The 17,490-nt window shown below is 40.0% G+C and overlaps 1 pseudogene; it reads left to right on the top strand.

Moving 5' to 3' along the window:
* The first annotated feature begins 8,580 nt into the window (after positions 1-8,580).
* LOC139734679 (uncharacterized) overlaps positions 8,581-17,490 on the top strand; it is a 41,653-nt pseudogene continuing 32,743 nt past the window's right edge.

A 17,490-nucleotide genomic window follows, 5' to 3' on the forward strand; every position in this document is an offset into this window, starting at 1 on the left:
CCACCGGAATTCCTTATTCATTGCGGGGTCAAATGTCAGAAGTGGTTAACAGATTTCTATTCTTGCTGTTTCACCAACCAAGTCATCCCTAAGATATGGAGAAAAGCCACTGTAATTGCTCTCCCAAAACCAAACAAACCAGTTGATGACCCCAAGAGCTACAGACCAATCTCCCTTCTCTGTGTCCCTTACAAGATTCTGGAACGTCTTCTTCTGGCGAGGATAGAACCTGTGGTTGACCCACAATTACCAGATGAACAAGCGGGCTTCCGCCATGGTCGGAGTACAGTCCACCAAATTGTCAAGCTGACCAATGACATCGAAGACAGCTTTGAGAAGAATCACAAAGCTGGCGCCATCTTTGTCGACCTCACTGCAGCCTACGACACTGTGTGGCACCAGGGTCTGACTCTAAAATTATTAAAGACAATCCCTGATCGCCACATGGTGAGGTTCCTCTGCAACATTCTAGCCAACAGGAGGTTCGTTCTGAAGACTAGTGATGGACAGTCCAGCAGACCACGCCAACTGCGGAATGGAGTTCCTCAAGGCTCTGTACTATCCCCCTTGCTCTTCAACGTATACATTCAATTCAATTCAATTCAATTCAATTCAATAGTTTATTTATTTCCATCATCACAAAGAAAAGAAAAGAAAAAGTTGACATAATCCAAAGTGATACAATTTTTTTTTTCATTTCTGTTACACTCGTCCGATAAAGGATTTTTTGTCAATACAATATAAATTATACACGAATGATGTCGTAAAAAAGAAACAATGCACTTTGTCATGGCAACAAAAATAGTAAATAATCACAATGATGGAAAACAGTGTTCCACTAAAAAAGCCACGCTTGTAAAACGTGGAACACTGGAACAAAACAACAACAGCACCAATTTGTTATACCAATAAGACATATTCATTTTAAATTCTTATATATACTATTGTACATTTTACTCATTGCTATAATGATGTTGATACTATGAACAATACTTACTAGGATTTTAGGATGCAAACGTATAAACTATATATCATATCACATTTGTGGCACAGACACTATGGGGCCAGGTGTGCCAGGAAAATTGAACTGAAAGGAAGATATGCAATCGGCCACAAAAAAAAAAAAAAAAACATAACGACGACAACAACAACAACAATAACACAATACACAGAAACAACAGAATTTGAGGAAATGCACTCAGACAGATACTGGACAACGAAGAACGAGGAAAAAGGAGCAGGGAAGAATAGAGAAGGAAAAGGAGAGGGATGGAAAAGGTCTGTGGACACACTACAAAATCTCAAGGAAAAGTGAAACATGACGGGTTTTTTCATTGAACAGAATTCAGTGACATCAGTGACATCCCCTTCACAACCTCACGACAGTATGGCTATGCAGATGACCTTGCCCTTCTTCACTCTGACAGAGCCTGGTCAAATGTAGAGAATACCCTCACTGCAGATATGTCGCAAATCGCGAAGTACTTCAGGATCTGGAGACTCAAGATTAGCATGTCCAAGACAACGGTAACAGCCTTCCACCTGAACACCAAGGAGGCTAATCGGCAACTCAGTGTCATTCTTGATGGAACACCTCTTCCATACAATGCTACACCAACCTACCTTGGAGTGAAGTTGGATAGGCAGCTGACCTACAAGGAACAACTCAAGGCCATAAGTGCAAAAGTGTCTTCAAGGAACAACCTCCTTCACCGACTTGAAGGCTCAAAATGGGGTGCCAGTGCAACCACTCTCCGCACTAGTGCGCTAGCACTGGTATACAGTGCCGCGGAATACGTCTCCCCTGCGTGGTGTACGAGCTCTCACACCAAGAAACTTGACTCAGTTCTGAATGACACCATGATATTAATAACAGGATGTCACCGGCCTACACCAACAGAATTCCTACCTGTTCTCAGGCATCGCTCCTGCCCCCATGCGCCGAGAACATCACACACATATGCTGGTAACCATAAGGCCTCCAGCAACCCGGACGACCTCCTCCACGACGTAGTTGAGGGCTCTGTAACTCTGGGTCAGCGGCATCAGCGACTGAAGTCTCGCCGCCCTTTCTCCCGCCATGCATCAACGCTGGGAGGATCAGACTTCAACATCTGCCAGACATGGAGAACAAGCTGGGAAGACACCCAACGACCTGCCCAACTCGTTGTCACGCCCAATACATCTGTCCCCCCAGGAGCAAACCTCCCAAGGAGTGAGTGGGTGTCTCTTAATCGGATTCGAACGGGAGTTGGGCGTTTCAATGCAGCCATGCATCGTTGGGGGCTACGCCCGTCAGCAGCTTGCCAGTGTGGTGCACCAGAACAGACTGCTCAACACATCTTGAGTGAGTGCCCTGATCTCTGCCCTCCTGACAACATGGACCTGACACACCCTACTCCACAGACTGTAACTTGGCTACAACAATTGAGGGACATTATTTAGCTGCTGCTGCCTCATAAGCAAGAAGAAGAAGACTACAGTGAATCGGACTTCTTCGGACTCGGGGAAGTGGGCCACAGCGTAAGCGCTATAAAGAGGAGTCGATAGCGTAGGTCTCTATAGGAAACTTGCGCCGTGCGCCCGCGTACGCATTTGACTACAACACCGGGACCCTGCACCTTTAAAATATACCTTCTACTTCAATAAAGTAGACAACGGCAATGACAATTCATTATCCCCACTGCACCGTGACTGATATTGGGGATTTCCCAAAGGCAAATAAAATTAGCGCGTAGCTGCGCGTAATGAACAATGGGCACTGCGTATGAGCTTTGCTCGCGACCGCGTGATGGACTTTGGTAACGACATGGCACCTGTAGATCACGGGACCAGCTGTTGACCAATCACAGGCTTCTAAACACATAAGCCAAAAACTGAGTTGGCCAGAACCTCTTTATATACGGCACTGGCGGAGGCACTGGCGGAGGCCAGTGACCACTTTTGACCAATCACAGGCTTCAAAACTCATAAGCCGAAAACCGAGTTGGCCAGACTCTGTTTAAAGGGGCACTGAAATCCACAAATTTGAGCTGTGAGAGGGCTAAGATGTGTTTATTCTTTGATATTCTTTCACCAGTTGTTTTTTTTTTTTTTTGCCACCCTGCACATTTCCAAGTTCCTAAGCCCCGCCCCTAAAAACAGTCAACTTTCGACAAACGCGAGTCAGGTGACCGCATACGTCATCTCTAGAATGAAGCTTTAGTATAGCAGATGAGAGCTGACAACATTTAGCCAATGTTCGAGACACCTGTACCGCGTATACCCGGCCTTACCCCGTAGGCCTACGCGTACCCCGCTGTTGCTGTTGTCGTGTGTTGATTGCTCACAAGACGTTGGGTTGTCAAACGTTTGATTGCAAGAAAAATGTTGTTTTAGGAGATCTTAGCTTCACCTTGTAAACCATGCCTAGACGATGCATCGTTGCAGGATGGAGTAACACGGCAAAGGATGGGGTGAGTCTTCACTCCTTTCCCATAAGATCCAATTTTACGGAAAATTTAGACAGCAAGAGTATTAAAGGGTGTGTACAGTTCTGGTGGAGGTGAGGATTTAGCTTTTAACATTTTGCGAGATATTCAGAAACCACTCTATGAGATGTCAAAGAGCATGCAATTCTAAAGGGTATCAACAGTTTATTTGATGAAAATCGGTTTTGAAATGGCTGAGATATCCAAAAACACGGTGAAACAAAGAGATCCTAATAAAGTTGTGGCATGTCGCCTTTTCTTATTATCACTTTTTTTTTTATATCTCAGCCATTTCAAAACCAATTTTCATCAAATAAACGTCGAATCCTTCTTAAAATTACATGCTCTTTCATATTTCATAAGATGTTTCTCATTGTCTGACTTAGAAATGTTCAAAACATGAATCCCTTACCTCAACCAGTACTGTACAGTCCCTTTAACGCTGACGAGGGCCGACTGGGATGGGCCCAGCAGCTCAAGCTTGGTATGCAGTGCCCACTTTCTTCGAAGTGGGGCTGCACACCTAGATTGTTATCAAACGAACGCATAAGAAGGCTGAAACCCGATGCTGCGCCTGTCATTCCAGGCATGGTTTGCAAAAAGTTTATGACAAGTTCACCCGTCAATACTTGCAATGCCGCCCCCCCCCCCATAATGCATGTAATACACTACTAATGTATATCATGTGCCACGTTCCCACGCCTGACTCAGTCCACGCGACGTGCCAAGTTCGCGTATTCCGCTCAAACGCACAAAAACGCTCAGACCAATCGATAAGTCCCCAAATTCCAGTGTACGATGGAATAGTTTCTTTAGATTCTATTCCTGTCACGTGTAGCTTGCATTTTATGTGGTGACTATCAAACGATGTTTCGTACTGGCTTTGTGAGTAAATTCCAGGTTTCTGTTATTTCCAGGTTTCTGTTATTTCCAGGTTTCGCTGTTTTGTGTGCAAAAATCTGTGTCTCTACAATAATGTAACTATTGGTAATTTGAAAGAAAAAAAATCATAGATTTGTCATACAATGTACATCGAATCAAAGCTTTGGATTTTCTGTTTAACTATGTTCATTACATGTCCAGGGTAACTAACACTAATATTAAAAAAGAATAAAGTTACATCAGTTTCAAACAGAATATTTTTCAAAAAGCATGACTACGTTGCAGTCTCAGAATAATGTGGTACACAGGGGTTTTGCACCATGGCATACCGACAAAGAGTTGATAGAAGAAATGCATGTATGTTAATCAATGAAAATAGACGAAGTAAAAAACAAAATGATGATACTAGTATCAATACAGTGGACGTTACTTGTAACAATAAATTGGAATGATCAGATTTTGTCTCTTGTGTTGATATGAATAATTATAAAAAAATCATTACATATATTGCTGAACAAACAAAAATCCACATATAGATCTACACGTATCTTGCTGTAATATTTTCAGAACCAATAAAAGGTCTGATTAAAAACTCTGAAATGAAATTTATTCATATTCCACATAGTGGACATTATATGATAAAATATACAGGGTAAAACACATAGTGGACATTATATCAAAACTATACAGAGTATATTACATGTATATAAAAAAAAATATCGTGATATTCTGAGATAAAAATAACACCATGTACAAATGTGGAGGGGACTACTTAGAAGCACTGCTTGTTAGATGTAGTCCCGCTACAGATTATAGACAAAATAATATCAAGGATAAGGCTGAGTGAAATAACAAACACACCATATATACACTATTTACAAGGGCACATGAACCGTACTATGGATATACAACAAGTCATGTATACGTTACAAAGCACAGGTTTATGTATAAAGTGTTTACAATGTACATTATATACCATTAGAATAATGAATGAAACAGAAGATAACCTCCCAAGTATACTTAATGAAAGTGCTTCTAGAAAACATTGATTGAAATATACATACGTTTTATTACCATAAAACTGTTTATTAATACTTATCAAGAAACAAATTTTTTAGCTTATACTTAAAGGGATCGTATAGTTTTGGTTGAGACCTAATTTCAGGTTTCTAACATTTTTTGGTGAGATAATCAGAAACCTCTTATGAAATATGAAAGAGCATGTAATTCTATGAGGAATTCAACGTTTATTTGATGAAAATTGGTTTTGAAATGTCTGAGATATCAAAAAAGAGCGATTCTACTAAAGTGTGGGACCCACACTTTATCACGATCGCTTTGTTTTACTTTGTTGTTGGATGTTTCAGTCATTCCAAACCCGATTTTCATCAAATAAACTTTGAATTCCTCTTAAAATGGTATGCTCTGTACTATATAATAAGTGTTTTCTTGGTATCTCGCAAAAATTTAAAAGCCCAATTCTCATCTCCACCAATACTGTACTATCCCTTTAAAGCTATTCAAGCTCTGAGCTTGTTTTAGTGAACGATCAAAGGAATTCCAAAGCTTAGGACCAGTAAACATGAAATTTCTGTTACCAAAACTAGTTCTATTTTTAGGAAGATGATAATCATTCGCATACCTTGTTGAGTGATTATGTATAACATTATTTTTTCGAAACATTTCCTTAAATAGAGGGCGCCGTGTCAGCTGCAGCCGTACTTCAAAATGTGTCCTGGATTTGTCTTGGTTGCCTTCTAATATCCAACTTTCTGATACGCAATTTGTGGATGTTATAGTTATGTGTTGTTCCTCGGATCTCGTCGTTCCGCGTAAGTCATCAACATTGTGTTTTCTGACGACTTTTGTTGAAAACTATGTCTTCGCTCATCCCCGCACTAACATTGCTAACAACATACGCATGCCTGATGCTCTGCCTACCCGAGAGCTCCCGGTACTCGGGCCGTTCAGGAACAGTGATGGTTGCCCAGCACTGGGGTCATTCGATTTCAATAGGCCCCGCGACACCAATAAGGTACACAGTAGACCAATTGCACCTATTACGTAACGCATCAAAGCCAAGGCTACCCAATGATGCGTATATAGCAGCAAAGGAATGCGGGATCCTTAGATACCGTGGCCGCCGTGGCGGCTCTAACACAAGGAGACCAATCAAGGTTATACATCTGGACAGACCCCAAAGGATCGCCACAGTGAACAATGATCATGGCTCTTGCTCTTCCTTAATACGTGTCGTGACAAATCGAAACCGGTGTCAGCATGATCTAACATTCCCGTCGGTGCACTTGTGTAACCCGCGGTCACTGAATAACAAACTTGATGAATTCGAGGCTGTTATTAAGGACCTGGATGTGGATTTGTGCGCCGTAACAGAGACATGGTTCAAAGGTGATCAACCGGAATACTCCTATACGATAGATGGTTATGCTGTCTTTACGAAATGAAGAAGTAGCAGACGAGGCGGGGGAGTAGCGATTTATGCGAAGCCCGAATTCAAGCCAGACTCTGTCGGTTTTCTACCAGTCCCACCGGAGCATGAGGTGGTTTGGATACAACTCCGTCCAAGACGCTTGCCTCGTACAGTGTCGTCCATTTTCGTGGCAGCCGTATATTCACCACCGGCAAATGAAAATGAAGAGGAGCTTGTCCGATACCTGACAGATTCAGTGGATGACATAAAGACAAGACATCCCGACGCCGGAGTCATCATACTGGGTGACCTTAATAGACTTGATATCTCGCCACTCGTCCTCGGAGAACTGCGCCAAGTCGTCAACAAGCCCACTCGTGGAGACGCTATATTGGATCAGATCATTACCAATATCTATCAGTGGTACAAGGAACCTCAAATATCATCTCCCCTTGGGCGCGGTGGCGACCATAACGCTGTCGTATGGACGTCAAAGTCACCTATCGCCAACCAGACTAATGCTGTCACGAAGCGGTTGACCAGACCCATGAAAGACTCCTCCATTCGCGGATTCGGCACATGGATTGCGCAGCAGGACTGGGCAAATGTAGCTAAATGTGTTGATACACAACAGAAATGTGATGCATTTTATGAGACCCTAACCCAAGGATTAGATGTCTACTTCCCAACCAGAATTGTCAAACTGCATGGGAGGGACAAGCCATGGATTACTCCACGCGTGAAATCACTGATACAGCGGAGACAAGTTGCCTTCCACAAGAACAAGAACGAGTGGAGAAAACTACGCAACAAAGTCCAACGGGAAATCGTGAGCGCCAAATTGATGTTTTATCGCGATCGCGTACAGAACCTAAAACGCGAGAACCCGTCTGACTGGTACAAATTTCTGAAAGTTATGACCTCCAAAGAGAAGAAGGAGACTATCATAACGGTCCCGGGCATCTCATCCTCAGACAAAGCCGGGATAGCCGATGCCGTCAACTGCCACTTTGCAAATATCGCTGACGATATCCCCGAACTTGATCTCTCCAGTCTTCCTGCGTTTCTTCCCTCGCCTGTGCCGATCCATCGCGTTCAACCCTGGGATGTTGAAAGGGAATTGAAGCGAATCAAGCCTGGCAAATCCGGTGGGCCAGACGATATCCCTGCTCGGATTATTCGGACTTTTTCCGTTGAACTAGCTGAACCATTGTGCGAAGTGCTAAACTCGTCATATGAAACCTGTTACGTACCACACCAATGGAAGGATGCAATTGTGTGCCCAGTTCCTAAAGAACAATCACCAGCACCTGTAGACAAACTCCGCCCTATTTCTCTAACTAACCACTTTGCAAAGATCCTTGAGCTGTTCGTCTACAGACGCGTTATGTCGGAGTTAGCCCTTCATCTTGACCCAAAGCAATACGGGGCACGTGCTGGGCATTCTACTACGCATTGCCTGGTTGACCTGATGGACTTCCTCTACAGGAACATGGAGACCGCCGGCCAAGAGATGTTGTGTCAACTGATTTCAGCCGCGCATTTGATCGGGTCGACCATACAATCCTGGTGAGGAAACTCATAGACTTACAGCTATCCCCATCGATAATTAGATGGATCTGTGAGTTCCTCACTAGACGTAGATGTCGTGTCCGATATCAAGGAGCGTTGTCACCATGGCAACCTGTCACAGCGGGCGTCCCACAGGGTACTCGTCTGGGTCCTGCATTGTTCCTCGCTCTGATCAATGACGCGTTGTGTGGTGATCTTGACAGCAGATAGAAATACGTGGATGACATGTCGCTCGCCCTGTGCTCTGATCGCCGTTGCAACCCATACAACCGCGTGGAGGAGGTCCTCACCTCTTTGGAAGATTGGTGTGACAACAATCGCGTAAAGCTCAACCCCAAAAAGTGCAGCGTCATGAGGCTATCCTTCGGGAAACGAAGCCTCCCAGATTTCGATTTTACACTTTGCAACGAAGTGATGAACGAAGTGACGTCAGTGAAGCTCCTAGGCGTCATGATACAAAGTGACCTCAAGTGGGAATGCCATATCCGTACTATAGTGTCGCGGGCAAACCGTCGCATGTATATGCTCCGAATGTTGAAATCATTCAACATGCCTACTGATGATCTTGTGTCTGTGTATGTTGGATTCATTCGACCGCTTCTGGAATACGCATGCCCAGTGTGGCACTCAGGTCTCACGGTCGCACAGGCAGGTCTACTTGAACGGGTGCAGAAGAGAGCACTGAGGACCATTTTACCGCACTGCAACTACGAGGTAGCACTGGAAACAGCCCAAATCTCCAGCCTAGAAGTGAGACGCGAGGAGTTGTCTATGAAATTTGCGCAGAAATCGGCAAACTCTGTGTACTTCCAGAAATGGTTTGTGCTGAATGCGTCCTCTCGAAAACTCAGACACACAAAGCGCTACATGGAAAAAAAATGTCGCACTAAGCGTTTCGAGAATAGTGCAATTCCTTACCTCACAAGGCTGTTGAATTCTACATCAATGTAAATCATTATGAATTGTTATCCCGGGTTAAGATTACTGACAAGTCTCTGTGTGATGAATGATGACACGCCCCTCATACTCATACTCATTCCTTACAGTCTTTTTTTCCCCCCTCTCTCCTTCAGCCTTTTACTTCTTTCTCTCCTTTTAACCTCCTCCTTTCCTGTTCAGAAAAGGTTATCAAGGTCATCACCTCTATATCATTACCCTATGGCATAATACAAATGAGTTTTATTATGTTATTTTCTTAATGGATTACTTTTCTGATTACGTCACTATTGGATTCCTGAGTAAAGTTGTACATGCATATGGCTGTGTTTGTTTGTATACCTATGTGTGCATACACACATTCACGTAGTCCTTCTTTGTCTCTCCTTCTCCCTCTCTATCTTTACTAGACCCCTCTTTTACCCATTCTACCATGTTCTTCCAATCTGCTCTACCAGGTGAAAGCTTTCATTGACTCTGTTTTTATTTTGATGGGGCCACCTTCCCTATCACGTTGCTGTATCTCCTTATCTTTACAATTTTTATATGTGCGGTCCACGATATGTATGTATTCATTCTTGTGAAAGTTAAATAGGATATAAATTTGTTATTTTCTCATTCTGCACCCCCATACAAACGTCCGTAGTAATGTATGCACATGCATAAGTCTGTGTATGTATGTATGTATGTATGTGTATACCTGTATGATGTATTACATACACATCCAAAATTTGCTAGACCCTCTTTTTTTTTTTTTGATCCAATTTGTTTTGTCCTTCCCATCTCCCCCGGCAGGCGAAAACTTTCACTGATAATGTTATCATTTTTGATGGAGCAACTTTTCTGACTATGTTGCTGTTCATCACCGGGTATCTTTCTATTTTCCCAATATCTATTAACAAATATGTGTGGTTTATGATATGTATCTTACTGAGAAAGCTACGCAGAATATAAATATGTTATTTTTGTAACCCTGCCCCCTTATACAAAGGTTCGCACATGGTATGTGACTACATGCAAAAGGCTGTGTATTTGTGCGTATTGTGCATGATGTAGGCCTATTGTATACACATACTTATTGCCTTTATCTCTCCTTCTCCCTCTATCCCTCTCGTATCTCTATACTCTACATCTCTTCCGTATATTGCTTTGAGAATCACCCCCATAAAGCTATTTTTTAAATAAATCTGCAATTCTAAATGGAGAAATATGACATTTTTATGTATATTTTTATGTATATTTTTGGACAGTTAGAGGAACTATTCTGTGAGTTTGATGTTGTTATTTGGATTATGTTTAAAGAAGAATGTGGGTCACGGGTATTTTTAAGGGGTCGGATGAGAGTGCTAGGGTATATGTTTCATTTGATAATCTAGTCATTAGAATAAAATTTGGTTATGAAATATACAAAAAAAAATCAGTTGATGTAATTATATTGGGGTTGTGCAATCACATTTTTAAATTTTTAAATATTTTATCTTTGGTTATCATCAGTCATGCAAACCTGATGTTTTGTGTATGATGTTTTGTAGTTTTATTGGAGTAGAGGCAAACCAGCCGTCACAGTATTTTTATATAGTTCTGCTTGTTTTGACAAATGTGGAATATGTTCTTATCTTGCATGATATATTATATCGGATAATGCTCAACTTATTGATTTGCATACTTATGATATTTTCCCACTCAATTCTATCACACGTGCAAATGCTTTACTCTGTAACCGTCTGAATGTTTGAATTTGTATGTATATATTTTATGTGATATTATACGCAATTTAGCCCTCGGGCTACGAGATGTGATATGAATAAATAAACCTTTCAATAAATAAAAATAAAAATACAACAGGGTAGCGTTAATTTCTACATTGTACATAAAACAACCCAGCTGAAGACGATATAAATCAGTAATCTTAAGAATACGGTTTTCTTAAAACAAGACATCAGTGTGTCATCTGTAACCAGTATTGCATATAGAACGCATCGCTTTTTTTCTGCAAGAGAAGTACCCTGTCCGTTTTTGTTTGTATTGCATTACCCCATGCCATTACGCCATAATTAAGGTAAGGAAGAATAAGAGTTGAATATAACATAAGAAGCACTGACTTGGGGAGAATCCGTTTAACGTGATTAATAATGCCATTATTTCTTGAAACTATCTTACAAATATTATCAATATGACAATTCCAAGTTAGCTTATTGTCAATTGTATTACCGAGAAATTTTGTAATCTCGACTTCTTTAACGACAGAATTGTCAAATATCACTTGGTCAGGAAGTTGTTTAACAGAGTTACTAAATAACATGTAATTGATTTTTTGTTTGTTTAAAGATAGTTTATTTGCTTTTATCCAATTTGTTACATGTGTAAGTTCTACATTTAAAACTTCTACTAACTTATTAGGATCACTGTGAGTATAGAATAAGTTTGAATCATCAGCAAAAAGGATAAAAGAGAGAACACTCGAAGAACATCGAATGTCATTTACATAGATAGAGAATAACAGTGGACCAAGAATTAAGGCTTCCTTGGGGAACTCCACACGTGATTGGTACTGTAGACGAATTATATCCATCAATGGTTACAAATTGCTTTCTTCCAGAAAGATAACTTTCGAACCATTCTAGAGCCTTACCTCTAATACCATAGTGCGCAAGTTTGTATAACAGAATCTCGTAATTTATAGTATCGAATGCTTTAGAACAAACCGATAGTATGACAGGATTTTTCGATTGAGGCTGATATGGTATTTATCAAACTTAGAATGGAATGAGTTGTGTTATGTTTTTCTCTAAAGCCAAACTGTGAGTCAGATATGATGTTGTGAGACTCAAGGAAGGTAGTTGTCCTTGAATGAACAATTTTCTCTAAGATTTTTGATAACGAAGTTAACAAGATATTGGGCGATAGTTGCTGATACATAATTTGTCTCCGTTCTTGAATATTGGAGTCACCTTTGCGACTTTCATTTTAGATGGTACTTGACCAGATTGTAGTGAAAGGTTATATAAAAACAAAGGATCTGCTATACAATGTATAATGTCTTTGATAAGGACATTGCCAATGTCATCATAGCCAGGGGCTTTGTTTGCTTTGAGCTGAAGTACAATTTTGATTAATTCTTGCCTGTCAATTGGCTTGAAAAAAATAGAGTGGTCGTTCGGTGAGGAAAGAAATTCGTAAAAAATTTAATGATTTATCACTTGAAGTAATAGTTTGTGCTAAATTTGAACCTATTTTTGAAAAGTATGAGTTAAAAATCTCGGCAATTTCAGACTTGTCCTCAGTCATAGGCGCCGGAAGTGGGGGGGGGGGGGGGGGGGGGGCGGCCGCCCCCAATCCAAAAAGTGGGGGGGGGGGGGGGGCAAAACGCATTTTTGCCCCACAAAAAGCCCCCCCCCCCAAAAAAAAAAGAAAAAAAGAAAAAAGATAAATAGATAAATGAATAAAATGAAATGAATATATATATATATAAATAAAATACACATTGGAAAATTCGTTAGCTAAGACTAGTAATTCTAACTCTCATAAATGTTTAGACATTCATTTTTCGTCGCGTGTAAGCAGATTATCTCAACCGCATTCAACGGTAACCGTTGCAGTTTTTAGAGGCCTTTGGCTATGGAAAATCGTGTAAATATCAAAATTTTAGCTTTAAGCACTGGCGGATTTAGAGGCGGGCACAGCTGGCCTATGCCAACCCTCCTTTTGAAGCAACTTTTTAAAAATTCTTCTTTGTTTTGTAATTTTTATACGTGTGCCCCCCCCCCCCCCCGAGAAAAAAAAAATCTTCCATACGTCCCTCTTCCACCGCCAGTTGTTTCTAACGTGACACCTGACGCTCCCGGAAAATAGTTTTAACCCCAGCCCGCACCGCCCCCCCCCCCCTTCTTAATTTCCAAAGCAAAAAATATAGCTACAAACGGCAGTTTTGGGACTGTAAAATGTCAAAATTTTCAAGCTCGCTCGCTTTGCTTGCTCGCATTCAATCGCTATGCCATTCTCTTGATGTTGCTGCCAGTAATTGCCAGCAGTTGCGCCCGGTGCGTCCCCCCTTAATTTCCAAAGCGAAAAAAAAGTATAGCTACAAATGGCAGATTTTTTACTGTGATGTCAAAATTTTCAAGCTCGCTCGCATTTAATCGTTATGCCATTGTAAAAGAGAATGTTACTGCCAGTAATTGCCAACAGTTGCGCCTGGGCCGCCCCCCCCCCTTAATTTCCAAAGCGAAAAAAAAATAAAGCTACAAACGGCAGTTGGGGGACTGTAAAATGTCAAAATTTTCAAGCTAGCTCGCTTTGCTCGCTCGCATTGATATCGTTATGCCATTCTCCTAACGTTGCTGCCAGTAATTGCCAGCAATTGAGCCCGGTGCGCCTCCCCCTTAATTTCCAAAGCGAAAAACGTAGCTACAAACGGCAGTTTTGGGACTGTAGAATGTCAAAATTTTCAAGCTCGCTCGCTTCGCTCGCTCGCATTGATATCGTTATGCCATTCTCCTAATGTTGCTACCAGTAATTGCCAGCAGTTGCGCCTGGTGCGCCCCCTTAATTTCCAAAGCGAGAGATATAGCTACAAACGGCAGTTTGAGGACTGTAAAATGTCAAAATTTTCAAGCTCGCTCGCATTTTATTGTTATACAATTCTCCTAATGTTGCTGACAGTAATTTATCGTTTCACACCGTCATTCCATAATCCATGTAAGGAAAACTTACAATGGTGCTCAATGACTGCGTTGTTGAATGTATCACATTCCGTAATGTATTGTAGTCCCATTAAGTTTGCAGACTGACAGCGCACACACACATGCACAAATATACACCCTCAAAATTACTTTTCCACAAGGTGCCCCCAATATCTCGACCCACGCTACGCCACTGTACATATATATATATATATATGTGTGTGTGTGTGTGTGTGTGTGTGTGTTGTGTGTGTATGTGTGTGTATCTGTATATTGTGTAACATATGTATGGTCTATCGTGAGCCCCCTCCAATATTTGCCCCCCCCCCATCCCAAACTGCTTCCGGCGCGCCTGTCCTCATTATCAACTTGAACTTTAGAAATGGGATTTACAGCCTTCCCTCTGTTTAAAACGGTATTTATTACTTTCCAAGTGTTCTTGATATCACATTTGAATTGACTCAATTGGTCCGCAAAATATTTCTTTATAGCTAATCTGAGTGTATTGGTAAGAATATTTTTGTATGAAATATATTACATTCGAGAGGTTTCGTCACGGTTTTTGATAAAATTAACATATTATAAAGTACTCTTGCGATTTATTGAGCGTAAGAATGTTTTGGAAACCCATGGTTGCTTGGGGATTCGTTTGTAATCCTGTGTACGACACTTCCTTAAGGGAATGCATGCATCTAGGCAATTATTCAAAAGATAGAAAAAATTATCATATGCTTGGTCAATATCTTCATTTGCGTCATACACAATTGACAAGTTTTTCTTGAACTAGAGCGATATTTTCAGGGGTGAATTTACGACGAAATACATGCCTTCGAATTGTACTATGACTCCTTGGTCCAATATCAAAGTGACAAAATATCATAAAATGGTCTGATATATCACTCACCACTATGCCAGATTTTGGAAAAGGTTTAAGGTTAGCAAAAATTTTATCAATAAGAGTAGCAGAATGACCAGTAATTCTTGTTGGTTTAGAAATAAGAGGCAGAAATGAGGCCTGTAAAATGTTATCAAGGAAGTTATCACAGGCAGCATTACTGCTTGACAAACGATTTATATTGAAATCACCCATGATGATGCAATCCTTGTTGTGGAATGCACCGTTTCAACAAATATCGTTCATAGTATTCATAAAATCATCATAACTAGATTGAGGAGGTCTGTATATAACTCCAAGCAGAATGTTTTTGCCCTTACAGACAGAAATTTCAATAAATAATGATTCTATTACATCATTCATATATTTCAGTTCTTCCTTTATAGCGTAATCATATATTCGGGGAACATAATGATTTGATTTGATTTGATTTATTGGTTTCTGTATCATCATTGTACATATACACATTCATGTACAAACATAGATATAAAAGTATATATAAGTATTTTCTTGTTCATTGACGGCGTACAATGTACGGCAAAATTACAACAAAACATAAAACAATGAATAATACAGAGGGGCTACAGCATAAGCGTAGCTTGATTTGCGTGCAGCCCCCGTAGCATAACATGATATTATGATATACATCGGAAGGAGAATAGGAGGGAGGGATGACTTGCATGGAGATAGGATAGTTGAAAGGAGAAAGGGAAAGGAGAGGTTTGTCTGCTTTCACTAAAGGTTTATACAAAGTAAAATCACCTGTATCAATGATTAGCAAGACATGACAACATATTTCCTCACCGAGGTACAGGTGGACAGTTGATACAGGTCATGGTCGGTTACATAATCATTATTATACATAATAGATTAATTGCGTCGATATTTCTACGAAAGAATTTCATGTATAATACATTAACAATGACAATGGAATTACTGATATTCAGATAACAACATTGTTTTTACAGCCTTCCTAAAAGAATACATGGACTCTAAACTTCGAATTTCAGAAGGAAGATAATTCCAAACATCGGGTCCGGTGTGTCTGACAGATTTCAGAGCCATCACTGTTTTGGGATTATACAATGAAACTTATCAGATTGTCTTGTTGGATAAGAATGTATTTCCTTGTTTAATTGAAATAGTGAGTAAAAAGAAGATGGCAACTGACCTTTATGTAAGCGAAACATAAAGAGTGAGTTTTGCAAAAAAATTAATGTAATTTACCTTAAGTGTTCTTAATTCTGCGAATAAAGGATCTGAATGGTCTCGATAACCTGAGTTGGTGCATATACGTATAGCTTTCTTTTGCAATAGTAATATACTATCAATGTGGCTTTTTGAAGTTGCCCATACAATGTTGCAATAAGAAATGTGCGATAATATCAACGAATTATATAATATAAATAAAATATTCTGAGGGATATAATACTTTAACTTCTTACGAGATACTTTATCAGAGATATATCGTACATGAACGTTCCATTTCATATTTTCATTTATATATATATTCCAAGGAATTTAATACTCTCTTTTTGTTCCAATAATACACCATCCACCATGATATTTAAATGTTGCATTTCATTGTTATGCTTGTTGTTGTAGAAATACATAAAATTTGTCTTTTTCAGATTAAGTGATAATCTATTACTCTTAAACCACATAGATAATTTCGGTAATTCAGTATTGAGAGTTCTTAGGAGCGAATGAATATCAGAATTGGAACAAAATACATTGGTGTCATCAGCAAACATAATATATTGCAGTGACTTAGATGAGTTTGAAATATCATTTACATACACTAGAAATTGTGGGGTTCCACATTGTATAGGTAATACTTCAGAGTTAACAGATTCATAGTACACATATTGCTTTCTATTTGACAAGTAATCTTTAAACCATTCAAGTTGAATGCCAGGAACACCGTAAGGACTGCAATTTACGTATGAGGATAGTGTGGTCAAGAGTGTCGAATGCCTTGCTTAGGTCCATGAAAACACCGATGACATGTTTTTGTTCAGCTAAGGCAGTCGACACTCTATCGTATAATTGGGCTAGTGCCATATCCGTTGAATGAAATTTCCTGAAACCATACTGGTCTTCGTTAAATATATCATATTGTGTCAAAAAAATCATGCAATCTGTTGTGTACAAGCCTTTCTATTACCTTAGAAATACTAGGAAGAATAGAAATAGGACGGTACTTTGATACAAGAAAAGAGTTATCTTTTTTATACATTGGAATAACTTTAGCAATTTTACATGCATTCGGAAATATACCAGTTGAGAGTGACAAATTACAAATGTACACTAAGGGTGTCAGTATACTACCAATAATCTGTTTTAAAAAATACATGCTCATTTCATCATGACCAGTTCTATAACTTGATTTTAATGAGTGAACAATGTCAAGAATCTCACCATAATCTGTTGGTTTAAAAAATAATGAATTATCATTTGACGCACCTAAATACTGCGAAAAATCAGTTTGTGCGGGATCTCTTTTTGAAGCTTGACTAGGACCTATATCAACAAAATACTCATTGAAACAACATGCTACATCCCTAGGGTTACAGAGTGTTTGACCGTCACACATGATTTGAAATGTTGACATATTCTTTC

Source organism: Diadema antillarum, unplaced genomic scaffold (assembly GCF_040938485.1).
Source record: "Diadema antillarum isolate AM-2024a unplaced genomic scaffold, OU_Dant_1.0 seq00000539_RagTag, whole genome shotgun sequence".
In the NCBI taxonomy this organism is placed as follows: domain Eukaryota; kingdom Metazoa; phylum Echinodermata; class Echinoidea; order Diadematoida; family Diadematidae; genus Diadema; species Diadema antillarum.